This window comes from Microtus pennsylvanicus, chromosome 8 (assembly GCF_037038515.1).
Source record: "Microtus pennsylvanicus isolate mMicPen1 chromosome 8, mMicPen1.hap1, whole genome shotgun sequence".
In the NCBI taxonomy this organism is placed as follows: domain Eukaryota; kingdom Metazoa; phylum Chordata; class Mammalia; order Rodentia; family Cricetidae; genus Microtus; species Microtus pennsylvanicus.
This window is the reverse complement of record NC_134586.1, coordinates 56,141,476-56,147,546: the sequence shown is the minus strand read 5'-3', so window position 1 is coordinate 56,147,546 and position 6,071 is coordinate 56,141,476.

Sequence of the window (6,071 nt, the reverse complement as noted above, 5' to 3'; positions counted from 1 at the left end):
GGTCACTGGCGCCACCCGTTGGGTAGAAAGAGAGATACTAGGCAAGAAGGCCAGGGGTGGGATTGTGGAGGCTGCTCTGGAGTTGGGTGGGCGGAGGATCCTTGAAACACCAGATGGGACAGTAGTATTCTGCAGGGTAGTCCAGCCAAGGGAAAACCAAGCAGAAAGTATTGTGGGCCCTGCATGTGGTTTGTCCCCTACGTGTTTTTTTGGTTTTGTTTTTTGTTTTTTGTTTTTTGTTTTTTTGTGCAGCTGGTGTTAAATATCCCTTAGAAACAAGTTGCTCCCAGCACCCTGGACCTGGAGGCCCTTGCACTGTGCTCTAGAATCTCCAACAATCTGGCCTCAGCTTTCTTTCACTCTGAATAACTGGACAAACCACAAAAAAAAAAAAAAAAAAACAAACAAAAAAAAAAAACCATGCACCAGATTTGAGGGTCAACAAACCAAGAGATGTGCTTATTAATTCAGACATTCAAACAAATATTTCAGGAATGGTTTGTCTTTTATACCACGGGACTTTTAGGAATCTAGAAAAATAAGCCACCCAAAGAGAAGGAAACAAACGAGGGTGCTCCCAGTCCTAGTATGGGCAGGCTTGTCCCGAGGCTCCTGGGAACCCGTACAGGAACTGGTGTGAATCTAAGTCCCTAGAAGCCACGCCTGTGTTAAACATTCTACAAGCCAGAGCAGGATTGCTGCAGGGCTAGAAACAAATTGTCGTAGGCAATACTAGCCCTTGAAACAGACTTTTGTTTTGTCTTTTGTTTGTTTTTCAAAACAGGGTTTCTCTGTGTAACCGTCCTGGCTGGGTGTCTTGGAACTTGCTTTGTAGACCTGGCTAGCCCCAACTCACAGAGATCAGCCTGCCTCTGCAGGAATTAAAGGCGTGCACCCCCACCAGACGGGGAAACAGCCATTTATTGATCACATCTGTGATTGATGGAACATTCTTGTGATTGTTAAGTAACTCTCTTTGGAATGTTCTGACCCCTAAATTCCTTCTGAGAGGATTTGAGGCCCACAGCAGAGCCCTGCCCCCTTGGCTGTAACCTGAGTCTGTGTTCCTGGGGCAGGGTGGAGGTGGGGGTGGGTACTCATTTGGCTACATAGTAAATTCTTTCTCCCTGTGAGACAGAGCCGGTTTCCTATCCACACAGGTAAGAGCAGTTAACCAGACACACCCTGACTCCCCCTCCCAGCTCCTCTTGTGATCTTCTGCATCATTTAGTGGCCTGATATGAAAATTTAAAACAAATTTTTGGTTTTGGTTAGGCACACATGTAGAGGACAGAGAACAACTTATGGGAACCCGATTTGTCCTTCTACCCCGTGGGTTCTGGGCTCAAACTCAGGTCAGCAGTCTTGGTGACAAGTGTCTCTGCCTACTGAGATAGCTCTCCATACCTGATTTGGAATGTTTAATCTTAGCCTAATATCATTGGCTGACGAAAGGCTTATTTCAAAAATTAGATGGACCAAGGGGGTGATGGAAGGCTGGGCAGGTGTGCAAGGCGGCCGCTGGTGGACTCAGGGGTGATGGAGGGCTGGGCAGGTGTGCGAGGCGGCCGCTGGTGGACTCAGGGGTGATGGAGGGCTGGGCAGGTGTGCGAGGCGGCCGCTGGTGGACTCGGGTGATGGAGGGCTGGGCAGGTGTGCGAGGCGGCCGCTGGTGGACTCAGGGGTGATGGAGGGCTGGGCAGGTGTGCGAGGCAGCCTCTGCGGCCATCCCTCTTCAGCTGTCCTCACAGAGCCCTCAGTGTGTGGGTCTGGACGCCCCTACAAAGTTCTTTTCAAAACTATGTATGTCTAAGGCTTGAAAATTGTTCACAGTAAAATGTTTTCAGAAAAGCTAGCAGTCTTCCTAAAGAGGAACTGACCTATTTCCCTCCTTGACAAGCAAGAGGAATGGCCGAGAAACAGCCACAAGGCATGGGGAACTCCCAAACCCCGCCCCAAGAGGGCCAGGGCACTAGGCATTGAATGAGGGAATCAGGATAGAGCCCAAGTGTATTCTGTCAGGGCCACCACTGACCTACAGGTGGCTCTGTGTTTTATGCATGCCAGCACCTTGTCCCTTCCCCCAAAGTCTCTGGCTTCCATGATAGGAGGTTTGTCTTGGGAAAGGAGGGGACGCAGGACATCTCCACATGGGAAAGGTGTCACCGATCTACCAAGATGGCAGACACCTCCAAGGGGGGCAGATTTTACATCATCTCTATGGTTCTGGTTTTGTCACAGCAGACATTTCTGATTTTGCATGGCTTGGCAACTTCCTATGGGATGATGGGGTGTGGTTGGGGAATGTCCTTTATTCTGGTGGCAAGTTCCACTTGGGAGTTTCCCTTGGCTCACACTTGAACTGACCCTCCTAGCAGGTGATAGAGGCCCATACCTTGCTCGGGCCCATTCTTATCTGCCTCCATCTACCAGACATTTCCTCAGTCTCCCTGCCTGCTTGTGACCTGCTAGGTCAAGTGGGTAGGGGAAGAAGAGCCAGCCCCATCCCTTCACTCCTTATCTTGTGACTTCTCTTGGTGTAGGAGGTTCTTCTGTTGGTGTGTTGCTTTTATTGGTTGAATAAAGATACAGATCTGTGAGCCCAGAGCCAGTTCTTGTTCTATTGAGGCTCACCCCAGCAGTGGCCCAGAGTAGCATAGCACAGTCTCTGCCTTGGGCGAGTGGAGGAATCATCCTGCCCATGTACATACCCCCAAAACAGTATTCTCGCATGGTGGGATCATAGCCATTAGTTCCCCAATTTTTTTTCTTACAGTGAAGCTGTAGAAATACATTCTGTCATAAAATAAGGAAGTAGAAAAATTCCTCAGTGACCTATTGCCCAGGGATGCCTAAGTCCCAAGTAGTGACTGAAGAAGTCTCAAGGGTCTGGGTTGTCTACCCTCAGCCCCATCACACTCTGGCTCTGAGCCTACCCTGTGTGAGGATTTGTCCAGCCCACCAAGCCCTCTGTCCTTGCTCCTTCCCAACCTAAGACATCAGTGGCTCAGTCTGGCCATCCCTAACCCCTTAGTCCAGGCTGACACTTTCTTGGTGTAAGCCCAAAGCAGCAGTCACCCTCCACCAGTGCCTCTGTGGTGATTCTCATGAGGACAGGAGTCACCAGGTAACAATGCGCCTCCTATGTGCCTCGGTGTGGAACCCACGGCATAGACGCTGCAGGCTGAATGACTCGGTCAAGATGGCCAGAGCTTCTGAGGGTTACTGAATATTTACATATCTGATTCTTTTCAAGTAGAGTTTTACTATGTAGCCCAGGCTGGTCATGGAACTTTTTGGGTAGATAAGGCTGGTAATCTTGTAATCCTCCTGCCTCAGTCTAGAATTGAAGCCGCAGACCACCATGTCTGGCTGTGTACATGCCGGCTTTGGATGAAGCATCCTCCTTACTGCCCTTTCTTGCCAGCCCTCCTCCCCTCCCCCTTCCCTAGGGAGATAAATATTTACATGAGAGGCAGAGGGATGAGTGGATGAGTGGGCATGAAGAGTTACATACTAGTAGGTAGGTGGATGGATGAACCAAATATGAAAAGGTGGGTAGGTGGCTCTGTGGGTGGATCTCTCTTGTGTGGGGAGGTGTGGCATACATGTTGGTGTGCAGAATGATAGTTCAGAATAGAACTACAGGTGGAGCAATGTCTACACCCACCACCAGGTGTCGCCCTGTGCTAACTAGAGTCCTGGGCCCCGGTGTGTGTAAATCCCTGCCCCCAAAAGGATTTACAAAAAAAAAAAAAAAAGGAACCTTTTGTACCCACCAGGTGAAAGGTTTCCCAGTGACGCAGACTTGTAAACAAGTTGCAGAGACTGAAACTGGAGACCCACGTCAGGGGAGACCATGCAAACAGCGTGCATTGACCTTGCTCTGCTCACACTCAAGTCCCCGGGGGAAGTTCAGGTGGGGCCAGTAGCAAAGTTCCCAGGCCAGTGTCCAGACTTGAACCTTCTTTGGTCAGCTGTGAAAATCTGCAGAGATGTGGCAAGGTTGGGAGCCTCAGAGCTACTCCCTCCCTTTCCCACCCCCCGCGCGCGCATGCACACACACACACACTACCCTCTTCGACCCTGCCTGATTCGAAACTTTCAGGGAATTCTAAACTCAGAAGGCAGCACCACCCCAGCCCAAACACTCCTGGCAGCAGCAGACCCCAGCTTACTCTAATCCCATCCAGACTCACACTTACACTCAGACATCTCTAGGTTACGATCCTACGAGGCTGATTGGCTGCCTAGAATTGCATAGATATGAAAGGTTTGAACATTGCAGGTCCAGAGCCAAATTATCTATGGCTGTCTTTATGCTCCTTAGTAATCATTCCTCGCCCACTTCCTAGCCTAACATCCTCGTGACGAACATGTCAAATATTTTTGGATATATTAACAAACCGTGCTAGCTTCCTATGACCCAAAAGCTAAGAACATCATCACTCAGCCTCTGGGGCCCAGAGCTGTCCTTGCCTTTAACCCACCTCTAGTGTTTCTACCACCAAAGTATCTGAAAAGTGCCTTGACTTACGCCTTTCTCTGTTCTGTTACTATAAACTCGACGAGACTCTTGCTGCACTGGAGTGTGATGCTTGGGGAACCTGAGTCTGGACTCCTGGGACATGGCCACGTCACTCATGTTTGGCTCCAGAATAAACTACTTCCTATGAGGGGAGGGCTGGGTTTTGCGTAACGGTGTAAAAAGTACCAGTGACGCAGAAGTGATCGTGGTACAGTGGCCAACTTCTGCTCCCCTGAGCCGCTGAGAACCTGAGCAGAGGAGGGTAGACACAATCCCACAGGTGGCTTTCTCACTGCCATTGTTCTGTGAGGTGACTGTTCTGTCTCTGAGCTTAGTCTCTTGTGGCTTCTAGAACACTGTCCTCTCCACATCCTGGAGCTCAGGCTGGCCTCAAACTCACAGCCATCCTCCTGTTTCAGCTTCCTGATAGCTGCGATACCGGGTGTGAGCCACAAGGCTCTCTTTCTTTTGGTTGGAGTATTTCCTCATTTTGCAAAGGAGGGTGCTTAGACTTGGTTCCTGAGGTTAGCTGGTTTAGCTCCTGCCTCTGGAGGCAAGGGCAAAGCTCTTCTGGTCAGCCCTGTCCACACAGGGCGTGGAGTGCAGCCTTGACCGCCTCAGCAGCCATGGTGCTTTCTGGAATGTCCTTGGAAAAGTTCCTTTTGCTTTTCTTGAAATTAAACATTCCCTTGCCACTTTTTTTCAGGGTTCTCCCCCGTTTTTTACTATGAAATATACAAATCTATAGAATGCATTTCAAAGGATAGGAACTTATTTGTGTGTGGTGTGTGCACATGAGTATGCCTCTGCACTCGAGGACAGAGGCTCAGTTGGTGTGCTTTTCTCTCACTCTTTACCTTGACACGGGGTCTTTTACTGAACCTGGAGCTGGGCTGATGGCTAATGAGCCCCAATGACACTCCTGTCTCCAACCCTGAGAATGCAGGGCTTACGAAAGCAGGCAGCCACACACCAGCTTTTACCATGTGTACTGGACATAATTAAGGTCCTAACGCTCACGTGGCCAGTACTCCCATCCACTGGACCAGCAATTATTACTATTATTATTTTAAAGAGCAAGTATCTCGGTTAAGACTCAAAATGATTTTCATGTCTTAGCTTCGGCTAGAGTGTGCCTCAGTGGCGGAGCACTCTCTTGGGTTCCCTCTGAGCACTACAGAAAAATAAGAGCCCTGTATCCCACATGACAGCCACAGGAGTACTGACTATTCTTTGCCAGTACCTTGTTTAGTTTCACCCAAGGCTCAGCTTAACCCCTGGATCCTTTGCATTCTGGGGCCACTTTGTTTGCTGACGTGAACTACTTTGTGAACCACGGCCACGGTAGGAGCACGTGGCTTGTGTGGCTCCATTGCTGCTGGGAGCCTCCCCCTGTAGGAAGCCAGCATGGGGTATTTGTCCATTTTACTGAGAATGTTTATTCTGTGTCACTTTCCCTCTCACAAGCAGCACACATCTCGATGCATGGAAAGCCGCTGCTCTCGCATGCTCACTGTGGCAGTGGCTGCTCATGGCATGGATA